The sequence below is a fragment of the Thermobia domestica genome, chromosome 1, assembly GCF_964235325.1.
Source record: "Thermobia domestica chromosome 1, izTheDome1.hap1.1, whole genome shotgun sequence".
NCBI classification, from domain to species: Eukaryota; Metazoa; Arthropoda; class Insecta; order Zygentoma; family Lepismatidae; genus Thermobia; species Thermobia domestica.
This window is the reverse complement of record NC_137454.1, coordinates 119223410-119237194: the sequence shown is the minus strand read 5'-3', so window position 1 is coordinate 119237194 and position 13785 is coordinate 119223410. Positions and strand designations below refer to the sequence as shown.

At 34.6% G+C, this 13785-nt stretch overlaps 1 protein-coding gene across 1 annotated transcript in view; it reads right to left on the bottom strand.

Annotated features, from left to right (window-relative positions):
- The window catches only part of LOC145688411 (glutamate receptor ionotropic, kainate 3-like), a 98839-nt gene that overhangs the window by 62925 nt on the left and 22129 nt on the right, over positions 1 to 13785 (bottom strand). The window lies entirely within an intron of this gene.

Genomic DNA, 13785 nt, shown 5'->3' with positions numbered 1-13785 from the left:
ATACACGAGCTAACTACATGAGCACAAGAAAATATCTTATGCCTTCATGTATTGATTTCAGTCAACTATGTGTAACTATGTGGTATGTTTTCTAGTATAGTTGATTGCTTTGTATTAATCCCAAAGGGTGCTGAAAAGGAGCAGAGTGTATCAAACTGTAGCTTCGTCTTTCTATATCTGGAGAACAGCCTACGCTGGGCTCAGCAGCAAAAACATGCAGTTTTTTTTTTCTTTTTTTCGTTTTATTTCGTCTGCGAGCGAGCGAGTAAGAAGATTTCGTGTGGGCTACAAGAATGGCTGTTAAAATCGCTTCAAACTAGAAACTAATAAAAACTGAAACATTTACAGAAAACGAAAAGAGAGAAAGAGTAAAAAAAAAAAAAAGATAGAAACACATAATCAGCTATTTTGAATCTCTTCCTGGTCGCTGGATGTTGAACAGGAAATGACGTAAGGCATCAAGTTTGACTTCACTTCTCCAGTTCTTGTTATTACATTCTACTGTTACAACATGAAAGATACTGCTTAATATGGAAGGGTGATTAGCAGCAGAAGGAAGGAAAGGAAACGACAAAGATAAGGAAGAAGAAAACTAAGTCTGACATCTATCGTAAATCATTCATTCCAAAGTTGAATGATGATCTACTCACGCCTCCCAGTGCTATGTTATCATTAAGTCTTTCATTGCTTTTATCACGCTATTAAAGTCAACATGTTAAAATTTAGTAGTAGTACTAATTTACAAGTAGTACATGCGTAAAGAGTACGTGTCACTGTTACGAAAAGACTAGTGATGGACATAAAAACCGTGTTATTTCGTTGGGTTTTGATAAACCGAAACCAGTTTTTGAAAATTTTAAAAAGACGGTTCAGTTTTCTGTCAAGACCGGTTTCGGTTTTTAAAATGGTAGGGTTTTCTACTAAAAACCGATTCGTTCGTTTTTCTACAAACCGGTTTCCGTTTTTTTATAAAAACCAGTTTAGCCCATCCCTAGTAAAGTCAAACAATAATCTGCTATATAGTTAACAGCGTATTTTGCAAACAGTACTTGAATAAATAATTTCTTCCATCAGCAAAATTAAAACTGTCAATTATTTTTGGCAACGATCGATATACATTTTAGCGTCAAAAAAGTTAGTTTCTCTTCAATTTTCTCAAAAACTACACATAAGGATTTATGCTCACCTGTATCATTCTGTTCAGATCACGGTTAGTCTCTCTCTCTCTCTCACACACACACACACACACACAAACAGTGTGTGTGTGTGTGTGTTGTTGATTGATAATAACATTTTGGGAATTTCTCTGATACTGTAGGAATAATTGAATATATCATTTCTCTAATTAAAAATTACTTTATATTGGATCGAATGGAGCTCTATTGGTCACAACTTCTTGAGTTGCAAACTTCCATTCCATGAAATAACGTTAACTTTATCATACTTGACAATATGTCAAAATGACACATAGCTGTGGCTATCCAAATCCTGTAGTAGAATTGTCCGCTCTTCGCACTGCAACAATAAGGTTTTAAAAGTGTAATGAATAAAAAATCGGAAATTTCAGTATTGTATAATTTTCTCCCCTTTCCTCTATCAGAAGCAGAATTTTCAAAAACGATGTATCATATTTTGGCTCATTTTTAGTGAATAGTGTATATTCTGAACATGGCCGTCCAGGTAACTGATCAACCTAAATTTTCGAAGAAGGGATTTTCGTTCTTCGAAAGACATGTGAACATTATATTAAACTTCCTTACTCACTGTAGTATTTAATATATTTGTAATAAATACTACACTATAGTAATATTTACCATAGTTTATAAAATTATGAAGTGTGCGTAAACAATTTTGTTTTATATGAAGTATTATGTACACACTAAATTATTTATTTATATTAAATATTATAAGTATTATGTTTTATATCAAGGTATATATATATATATATATTGACAACTGTAGTATGTAAACCTGTTGTAGACCGCTGAAAAGAATCCTGCGGGCGCTCAGGTAAGCAATAATAATAATAACAATTACTCTGTTGCCTGATACCCTTAATACGTATTTTGTTACTTCCGTAGAGGAAATCAAGAAAAGCAATGCGGATACTAATGTTAATATGTATCACTATTTAAGTCAACATAGTCCATTTAATAGTTCCTTCGTGATTAACAATGTTAACCCTGATGACGTCATGGAAGTAGTAAAAAGAATTAAAACTTCTGACAGTAAGGATATATTTGACTGTCGAGCAACCTTATAAAAGTTATCATTAATCACATTGCGAAACCCCATACAAAATGCTTCAATAAATGTTTCTCACAAGGTATATTTCCTAAAGCACATAAAATAACTAAAGTTATTCTTATATACAAGACGGGAGATCGTTCATGTTCGTCTAATTACCGTCCAATCTCTTTTATTCCTGTTTTTTTTTTCCTAAAATTATGGAAATCATTGTTAAAGATCAGATATATAAATACATGACTGAGCAAAATATAATTCTGGAAGCTCAATTTGGATGCAGGCCGGGGAAATCCACTACTGATGCAGTAGAATCGCTAACGAAAAAAAATATATGAAGTTTTTAAAAATAAGGGTTTTGCTTTAGCGACATTCTGCGATTTAAGTAAAGCATTTGATTGTGTAGATCATAAAATAAAATCTTATATGATAAATTAGTGTATTACGGATTCCATAGCAGCAATTTAAATTTTGTAAAATCCTATTTAAGCGAACGTAAGCATGTAACGTGTTAACAATATGCATTCAAACATATTAGAAGTTAAATACGGCGTACCGCAGGGTTCAATTCTGGGCCCGGTACTATTTTAAATAATGATTAATGATTTACCTTTAAATACTAATGTCACATCAATTCTATACGCGGATGATATTGTCCTACTTAATATAAATACAACGTTTGAAGAAGTGTATATAGAAGTTCAAGGCGCATTATCAGAAGCTGTGACATGGTTTAAAAGAAATGGTTTTGTGCTAAATCGAGTTAAAACAAAAAATGTAAGCTTTAGTATCAATCACTGCAATGATATAGAAAACCCTGATGAATCTGAGATTTAAATTTCTTGGTATATGTATAGATAACCAACTAACCTGGTAAAAACATGTAAAATATGTATGTACAAAGCTCTCCCGAGTGCTCTTTCTGTTAAGAAAACTAAAAGATACAATTCCCATGCGTATTTAAGAAATTCATATTTTGAATTTTTTCATAGTATAATTGGATACGAGATTTTGCTTCGGAGTTACAGTAGTCAAGCACATGAAGTCTTAGTTTTGCAAAAGAAAGCTATCAGGATTATTCTTGGAACACATGATAAAAAACACTGTAAACCATCATTTATCAGGCTTAAGATAATGACGGTAGTTAATCTATATATTTATCAAGTGCTACTTTACACTAAACAAAACCTTGCAAATATGACACTTAGGGAAGAAGTACGTACATATAATACTAGATGGTGTAAGAAAATTGATGTACCCTTTACTAGATTATCAAAGATCAAAAATAGCTATTTAGTTTTAGGACCGAAGATGTTTCATAAACTAACAACCTCCATATAGTAGCTGCCGTTAAAGGTTTATGGTTTATAAAAGAAAGTTACATGATTGGTTGATTTTATTCGATTGAAGAGTTTAGTGACTGTGTAGAAATTTTGTCGTAATTTCCAGAGTCATTCAATTACAAATATTATTAGGCTATTTATTATACTATTAACCAGCAACTGATTGTTTGTGTATTATGAATACTTTTTTTTCTTTTCTTCTGTTTTATACAGACCTATATATCTATATGTATATCTCACTTGGACGTTGTCTATAGCTTGTAAAGCTCAATGACAATAAAATATTCGATTTTATTCTATAATTTTACCCGTGAACGACATATATTTTCATACACAAATCAAAGAAGAAGAAAAAAATAAACTAAAGAAAAGGACAATGTTAACTTTATAAAACGGTATATAGAAAGATTTCGTTTTATAGGTACTAGGATTATATTGTCGTTATGACGTTATCAGTGTTCGAAGTGAAAAAAAGCAGAGGCGGTATGTTTCATTATGATTTTGACTCGACATACTGGTTATCTAAATTTTGAAATACAATGAGGGTATGTTGTTTAAAAGATTGCATTTCTATTTACTGTGCATAATGACTGAAAACCATTGGAAAGCTTCTCTGTAGTTATGGGGGAAGACATGGAGAGACTTTGATCCCCCGCCAACAACTTTCTGAAATATATATATATATATATATATATATATATATATATATATATATATATATATATATATATATATATATATATATATATATATATATATATATATATATATATCCTCTTATGTTGTACTAGACAGAATTATGCAAGAAAATGTTCTAAAGTCGAGCTTTTATCTTAACAATTTCCTGCAAAAAACCTCGCGGACTCCTCAATCGACTGAGGGATATCCCAAACCCCCGGAAGATGCAGCCTCCACACAGCAGACAACCCCTAAATCAACCCATGCTCAAAACATGACATTTATATGCATTAAGGCAAGAAGACACACATATACATAAAAAAGAAACAATTAAATATGGGACATCAAAAATATAAACTAGATGAACGTCTTTGAAGATACCTCCTTTTAAAAACAAAAGGTATGAAAAAGATAAAAATATCGATGTTGTCAACTTACAAATTATTTCTACATAAGAAATAAAATCTTTTTACGCGCAGAGCTATTTGTCAATTACTGTGTATAAAAATGGACTTATTAAAGGTATTAAGCATCTACTCTCCAGTGGCGGTATGTCTTGATCACTGAAAAATCAGAGGCGGTATGGCATACCACCGCATACCGTCTCACTTCGACCACTGGTCCCTATGGAAGTGTTTATCATAATCTCAGCGATGAGCATGAAATATCCCAGCGTCATCCTGCGCTATCGCTTGCCTGTCTGACGCTAATAGTTGTATAATCTCCGTTTCGGGTATTAAACTGTGCAGTTAATTTGTTGTTTCCAAACTACTAGACCCGATAAAAAACTAATAAACGGCGAATGTTTTAGTCTGTGTTTATGCGTCACGGTAATAGATGTCGCTGTCTGAACTATCGAGTGTTAACTGTACAGGAAACATGCCGATTTCAAACTACTGGTCTTTATAAATATCATATTCTCGTGCAATAAAGAGTTTGGAAGTAATAGGTGTTTCAGTGTTACGTGAAACATGCGAATGTTTTAGCGTCTTTGTGTGTACCAATAAAATCAGATTTTTTTTTATTATGGTAAGTTAAATGTTATGAAAAATTCTCACATAGACAATTTTTTATCATCAGTAATTAGTATATCCCGTTTTCTATGACTTTTCTAATCCGCGAATTTGTCCTAATAATCCTCACTTTTGAAAATTAATCTTCAATTTATGGGTATCTCTGGATTTGCCAGTGACTTTGTAACTTGGAATATTGCCTACAAAGGGCCCCGGTGACTCAATGTTAGAGCGATATGTATAAGATGTGGTCAAAAAGTACGGTGAATGTAGTTCCATAGTGCCGTCTATCGATACTGAATCCATTTGAACTAATAGCCCGGTAGTTACAGTCAGTGTCGGGTTTGAATAAGGTTGCCATATGTCCGTATTTTGTACGGACTATTTGTATTTTTTGGTTTGTGTCCGTGTCCGTATCGTACAAAGCATGAAATAGGAAATGTCCGTATTTGAGAGTTTTGAAGCTGCCTGAAAATTTCCGAGTCGGAAATCGCTAAAATTAATCGTTTAATCGTTTAATTGGTCGAAAAGAACTGTGTTTTCATCATATAACTTATATTTTAGTTACTATTAGAAAAAATAGGTTATGTTTTTAAAAAGTCTCTCATTTTTCCATTCCAGGGTTCTTTTGGTTAGATTTAATATACGTAATTTAATTACATGATTCATTATGTTTGTTTAATGAAAAAAAATATAAAATATGTTAGTTTCCAATAGTGTTTTAAGTATTACAGTAAAAAATTGTGTGGTAACCTAAAAAGTTGATTTCTAGGTAAGACATATCAAAATATTTATTCTTTGTTTGGGTATTGTACCTTTGATAGATCGTTATTTTAAGGCTTGTCTGTATTTTGGATCAAAAAATTATGGCAACCCTAGCTTTGAATCAGTTGTGACATGTTAGTTGGCTTCCAGAGGCAGAAGAGTGAGGACGTGTTAAGAGTGTCAATCGCGCGCCAGCATTAAGTTTTGTTATAAGCTGTAAAAAAAGGAAAAAAAAACTATCAAAGAAGCTTACGAAATGTTAAAATCAGTGTATAGCGATTAAGTGGTGGCGTTGAAGATTGTTTACAAGTAGAGATGCAAGGGCTCGGAAAAAAACGGCTTTTTGGAAAAAAAACTCGGTTTTTTCTGTTTCGCTTTTTTGCTTGGGAAATTTTGGACTTTTTTGAAAATTTTGCTTTAAACTGATAAAGCAGACTTTGTTTCGCTTCTCTACAACAAAAAACTCATTTAAATAGTGGCTGATGCAGATAATAATATGAAACTTCGAAAATAAACCATGAATTTCAAAAAGATTTTTTAAAATTCTTAACATATTTATATTATGAATTCCAAGGGATTAACCAATATATGTAATAATATTTTAACCTCGTATATACAATAAGTATTTTAAAAATGATACACAAATAACTAGCAAAATTGTATGTAGTATTTTTACTTCAAAATATCATACACCCTCTTTTTGAAGCAAAATAAAGAAAAATATGAGAGAAATCTGCACATCAAGAGCTTCGTTTCGGGTGGTTCTGTACATTCTTGAAATTTTTCAGTTAAGTTTTAACTTTCATATACATTGTATGAATATTTCGAACAAATTTTTCACTGATTGATCACATATGTAATAATATGTTACCACCTATCAGGTGCTTCGGATCTGCAAAATCGGTAAGGCTCCAAATTCTGTAATGCACTGACTGCTCCTTAAGCTTGTTCAGAATCGGGAAAGTATCGAATTTTCTGTTCTGGATCATATACGTAATAGACGGTTCATCTGAGCGTATGGCTTCCTAGGCTGTAGAATATATAACCACCATCACGGTTTACCCAATGCTGAAGGTTTCTAAATTTTTAAATGCTGAAGGTTTCTAAATTTTTAACAAGAAAATTCAACATATAGTTACGAAACTACTACTTTTTTTTTACAAAAAAAAAAAAAAAAACTATGGAATACATTTAAAAAGAGTGGACGAATCAATCACTGTTCCAATTCACAAGAAAGACGACAAAATTGATTGTAATAATTATCGAGGCATTTCTCTTAACATTCTATTAATAAGATTGACCCCATACGTAGATGAAATTATTGTAGATTATCAGTGTGAATTTAGTCAAAATCGACCAGGTATTTACCATTTAACAAATACTCGATAAGAAATGGGCATATATTACCCAGTACATCAACTGTTTATTGATTTTAGGAAGGTTTACAACTCGGTAAGGAGGGAAACATTGTACAACATTCTTACAGAATTTGGAATACCGAAAGAGCTAGATTTAATAAGCGTTTAAATCAATTCCAGAGTAAAGTCCGAGTAGAAAAATGCGAGCTTCCACGTCTAGATTGGCCTGAAACAAGGATATGCGTTATCGCAGTTATTATTCAGCTTTGTCCCGGAGTACGCTACAACAAAAATCAAAGATAGGAACCAGGGCCTAGACTTGAATGGTATTCACCAGGTTATGGTGTATGCTGATTATGTAAATTTGATAGAACGATCGAAAGAAATGCAGAGGCCTTATTAAACGCTTGAAGGGACATGAGTAAATGCAAAGAAATCTAAATACAAGGAAGTTACGGCAAATTATGAATGCGTTAAAATGTCAGTTAATACTTTCGACACAGTGGATAGTTTCAAATATCTTGGATCAGTATTACCAGACCAAAATCATACCCACAAAGAAATTAAATGTCGACTAAAATCAGGAAATTCTTATTATTCAGTTCAAAATATTTTGTCGTCGCGAATTCTGTCAAGGAATTTAAAGCTTAAAATATATAAAATGATAATCATGCCTGTTATGCTTTATGGTTGTGAAACATGGTCGCTTACGCTGAAGGAAGAACGCAGACTGTAATTATTTGAGAATGAAATTCTGAGACGAATATTTGAACCCAAAGGAACGGGAATGGGGAATGGTGGAAACTTCATAAGGAGGAACTACATAATTTATACGGTTTACCAAACATCGTTAGAGTCATCAAGTCTAGGAGGCTCAGGTGAGCAGGTCATGTAGCCAGAATGGAAGAAAGTAGGAACGCTTTCAAAGTTTTAACTGGAAACCCAATCGGGAGACGTCCAGTAGGAAAATCTAGGCCCTAGCAGAAATAGGAATACAGAGTAGAAACTGGATTGAATTGGATAAGGACAGAAGTCAATGGAGAGCTTTTGTGGCCATAGAGAAAGAGAGAGAGAGAGAGAGAATACATTTAAATTAACTGCACAACAAACATGAGTGAGTGGTTATCTTTCGCGCTTCTATCGTGAAGTCCGGGATTCAACCCCGCATTCGACCATTTTGACAAAAGTTTTTCTTAATTACATCTGTGAATGTAGAGATAGTGCGTGTACTGTGAGTCCTGGCCGACTTACTTTCTAATCGTTTTTAAATCTTTGTTATTATTAATTACCAGCAGTGATGGATTTGCGAAGAGGGTTAGGGTGGGGATATCTTTCGGATTGAAGCCTCTACCCCGAAATTACGGAATTTCTAAAACAAACTAAATATTTGTTTTGCCTTTACTCATAAACTTCAAGCTGTCCTCAAATAAAAAATTAGGAATTTTTAGAAAAAACTAAGCATTAATAAGAAACCCTCCGAAAATACTTTTCTAAATCCGCCACTGATTATCAGTATAAAATGATCTTCAAGGTTGTATCTGGAAGATTATAGTTGAATATACAAACGAAACGAAATATTTGTTATGCCTGTACTCATAAACTTAAGCTCCTCTTAAATAAAAGTTAGAAATTTTTAGAAAAACCAAACATCATTCAGAAAAAAAACCTCCCAAATATTTTTCTAAATCCGATACTGATTATTTCTATCAAACGGTGTTCAAGGTTGTATCCGGAAGATTATTATTAAATCATTGCACAGCTACAGTATAACGGAAATGTGGAAGTACGCTCTGACAGATATATTGAAAAACGCACGCTCTGATGGATATATTGAAAACCATAAGTTTAATTATGTGCTAGAAGCTAGAGTACTAAGCTCTAAGAAGTGAAACACGGATGACTAAAAAGAAATGATCTAGAGAAGAAAAAAATGTCAATAATTCAGAAGTTAAAATAAAGTTAAATAGCTTCTAAAATTGCCCTCAAATACTACGTACTTTATTTTTACTTTAATTCATAAACCATGTGCTCCATCCATCATGATGGTGAATTACAGAGCGAAATATGGCATTCAGGTCATGAAATCTTATTTAACTTTAGAGTATACTATAGGAAAGCTATTTAAACAGAAAAATCATGAAAATGAAAAAAAGCCAAAATTCTCGGTTTTTTTTCAAAAAGCCGGCTTTTTATGTGCAAAAAACCATCGATTCAAAAAAGCCGGGTTTTTTTGCATCTCTATTTACAAGTGATATGAGCGATTCAACACAGGCAAGGAGTCGGTTGAAAGCGAGCAACGATCGAAACGTCCTTCGACGTAAAAAAAAAAAAAAAAAAAAAAAAAAAAAAAAAAAAAGTGCAAAAAGTGGCAGTTCAAACAGGCGAATGACTATTTGAGAGTTTTCCGAAGAACTAAACATCTGATATGCGCCCGTGAAAAGTATTTTAACCATCGATTAAATCGGGAAATGGCTTCCTTCTTCACCACGAAAACGCTCCGTGCCACATCTTGTGTTCGATCCGGGAGCTTTTGGCCGAAATAAATATTCCTGTCTGTTCACATTTCGCTGTGCTTTATATATAGAGCACCATATGACTTCTGGCTCTTCCCAAAACTAAAACCGTGCTTAAAGGAAAAGTATTCACGTAATTCTTGACATTGAGGGGTCACAACAAAGCAGCTGAAGGCCCTTCTAAAAGAAGCCTTCCAGAAATGCTTCCAGTCATCGATTCAACGTTCGGATAAGTATATTGCTCGCCAAGGACAGTACTTTGAAAGAGATTAATTCAATTTCCATGTAAGGTTATTACTTTGTTTCTAACAAAATCATTCACGTATTTTTGAACACACAATAAGTGTTACAACTCTTGTGAGGTGAATCCTGCCACTGAGACAAGAAAAAAGTTCTCTTGAACTTTCGGCTATCGAACATAGTTTCAGATCTACAAGGTGCCGAAAGCGTGGGAAAATGACTTTCGGACGCCAATAGTTCGGAAACTATCCAACGTAAAGAGGGCGGGTAAAAAATTAACTGAAGAAGCCATACCTGCTGTATTGAATTTTGCGTGTTTCACAATCCTACCATGCACGCGCAAGGGATTCCCCAAAGGAACGTAGGGAGTCCCGGATAATCTGCTAAATGAAAGTTAGTCTAAATGAATATGAATTGATGGGGTTTCTACCAGGTAACAATAATTCGTCTGTATTAAGTCGATATCTGGAACAAATACAAAATGGCGGACACTTTCATGCCCGTTGTGTGTGGTTGCATAATCGCCAGGTACAGATGCTGGCCAACAGTGAAGTTCTGAGTATTAAGTGTAGCGAATTTGTACTCAAATGCTCTAGAAAGACATCTGAAGTGTCGGTAGAGCACAACAGATGGAGCAGGGTGATTCACATGTGTGGAAACACATAACGGAAAATGCCCAGAAATGCACTCATACTCAGTAAACGTGAGTTCAAAGCGTCGGAAATGTAAGGATTAGCGTCAAGAACATGAAAGTCAATTCACCAATAATATTCCCTCAAATCGACGCAATATGATGTGCACGGTTGCATACCAATAGGGATGCAACAACTGAGGCCAAGTTGAAATTGTGCAAAGGGACTCACTAAGAAACTGGGTAAACTAAATGAATGTCTCTAGTGAGATCACATGATCGATATTGAAATGCGGACAATTTGTGTGTTGATATCGATATGTAGCTAGTTGAGAAATGTCAACATGTGCCACTACTGCTGGGACACCGTCCCACGTGGGAAAAATAGGAAAATAACTACTCGGGTCTTGAATTTGAGGCCGTGGGCTCCCAGTAGAATTGGAAACTGCGACCACGCGAGCGAAAGCGAGCGCTCTAGTTCTGAGGCTCGAGGGAGCCTGACTTTCTCTGTATACATTTCTTTGTTTGGCAAGCGTTCTTGTACAGCCTCCCGACATGCTTGTGTGTTTCATTTTGTTACTCCTACTGCACAGTTGTAAAAAATCAGAGCTTTAAGACGTTTCTTCCTATTTCTCACGTCGTTTTATTTCCCATATGTATGGTATTCCAGCTGTAGTGTTACATGTGCCAAATTGGTTCATTTTCGTCTTTGTCTTGGCATGTGTACTGTGTGTAAGATACATATTTCTGGAGGTATTTTGATATCGAGTACGTCATATGTCCCAGAAGACGTGAAACATGATACAAGTTTGTTATTTTCACGCTCTATCACAATTTGAATCATGGATTAAGAGATTTCTTTTCATATGTGTCGACTGTGGGACAATGTCCCAAACAAAGTGGGACATTGATACAATCGTGTTCTAGTTACGTTCTACCAAAAAGTGCACCAGATGTAATAGCAGAATGTACAACGTTATTTTCCTAGTTTTCGCATGCGAGACCTTGTTCCAGCAGTAGTGGGACATGTTGACATTTGTCCATTAGCTACATGTCGATATCAACACACACATTGGTCACATTTCAATATCGATCATGCGATCTCACTAGAACCATTCATTTAGTTTACCCAGTTTCTTAGTGAGTCCCTTTGCACAATTTCAACTTGGCCTCAGTTGTTGCATCCTTATTGGTATGCAACCGTGCACATCATATTGCGTCGGTTTGAGGGAATATTATTGGTGAATTGACTTTCATGTTCTTGACGCTAATCCTTACATTTCCGACGCTTTGAACTCACGTTTACTGAGTATGAGTGCATTTCTGGGCATTTTCCGTTATGTGTTTCCACACATGTGAATCACCCTGCTCCATCTGTTGTGCTCTACCGACACTTCAGATGTCTTTCTAGAGCATTTGAGTACAAATTCGCTACACTTAATACTAAGAACTTCATTGTTGACCAGCATACGTACCTGGCGATTATGCAACCACACACAACGGGCATGAAGGTGTCCGCCATTTTGTATTTGTTCCAGATATCGACTTAATACAAACGAATTATTGTTACCTGGTAGAAACCCTATCAATTCATATAAATTTAGACCGATTATCATTTAGCAGATTATTCGGGACTCCCTACGTTCCTTTGGGGAATCCCTTGCGCGTGCGTGGTAGGATTGTGAAACATGCAAAATTCAATACAGCAGGTATGACTTCTTCAGTTAATTTTTTACCCGCCCTCTTTACGTTGGATAGTTTCCGAACTATTGACGTCCGAAAGTCATTTTCTCACGCTTTCAGCACCTTGTAGATCTGAAACTATGTCCGATAGCCGAAAGTTCAAAAGAACTTTTTTTCTTGTCTCAGTGGCAGGTTTCACCTCCCAAGAGTTGTAACACTTACTTTGCAACACCCGATATATATATATATATATATATATATATATATATATATATATATATATATATATATATATATATATTAGGGTGGTCCTTAATTTCTTTGGACGAACCCTCTAAAATGGTTCTATATAAGACCAAATTGAGCCAGGAGAAAAATTAGATCCATTGAATAATATTAAATGGTGCCTCAAGCGACCTAAAGTTGTGAGTCCGATTACAACACATAGTATATAGGGAAAATCTGGAATAAAATCTTGTAATTTAGAAACGGCTTAAGGGAACGCAAAGATACCCTGGATAATGGAACTAGAGGAAGAAATACATCTAATGTTGTATAGTATTGTCACAGCGGCCATCTTAAAGTCCTCCATCTTGGATTCAGATCAAAATTTTCAAATAGGAAGAGGGTCATGTGACATATTGTTTTGAGGTGGCTTTTTAGCAGAAGCACAAATCTGGCACTATTTTAAAAATAGCTTTAATCGCCTAAGAATTATTACCTGTTAAAAGATTTCTCTTTTTCACAGGTAATAACTCTTACACGACTAAAAGTAAAGACATGAGTTTGGCTCGAAAAGAACAAGAGGGATATGCACGGTTTCATTAGAAAGAGCAGCGCAAAAGAAAAATGCACTTCTGAAAATGATTTGTTTGAATTTTATACATCAAAAGACATGGAGGTAAGCATTTCAAGAAATGAAGAGGGAACCCCAGTTGAGAATGTTAGAGAAGATGTAAATATTGCCTGTGTGAGCCCGGACCCTGCAAGAGATGTAAAGGAGGAAAAACTAATGTTATTACTCCAAGACAGGTTGCTGCTCTTGATCGATACAAGTCCACTGATAGAACAAGAATACATATTCTGTCAGCGACGGCAGAAACATTAGGCCATAATGTAGATGAACTAGTAATAAATATGCATTGATGCTGAGAGAAAATCCGTAGCAGAGTTGCATAAGACCACAAAAACAATTTCGGAGTACATCAAGTGCGTTAGTTGTGTAATGGGACGGAAAACTACTGCTGAATTTGACTGGTAGAGAGACTGTCGACAGGCTATCAATAATTATTACAGGAGATGGTCATGAGAGGCTAA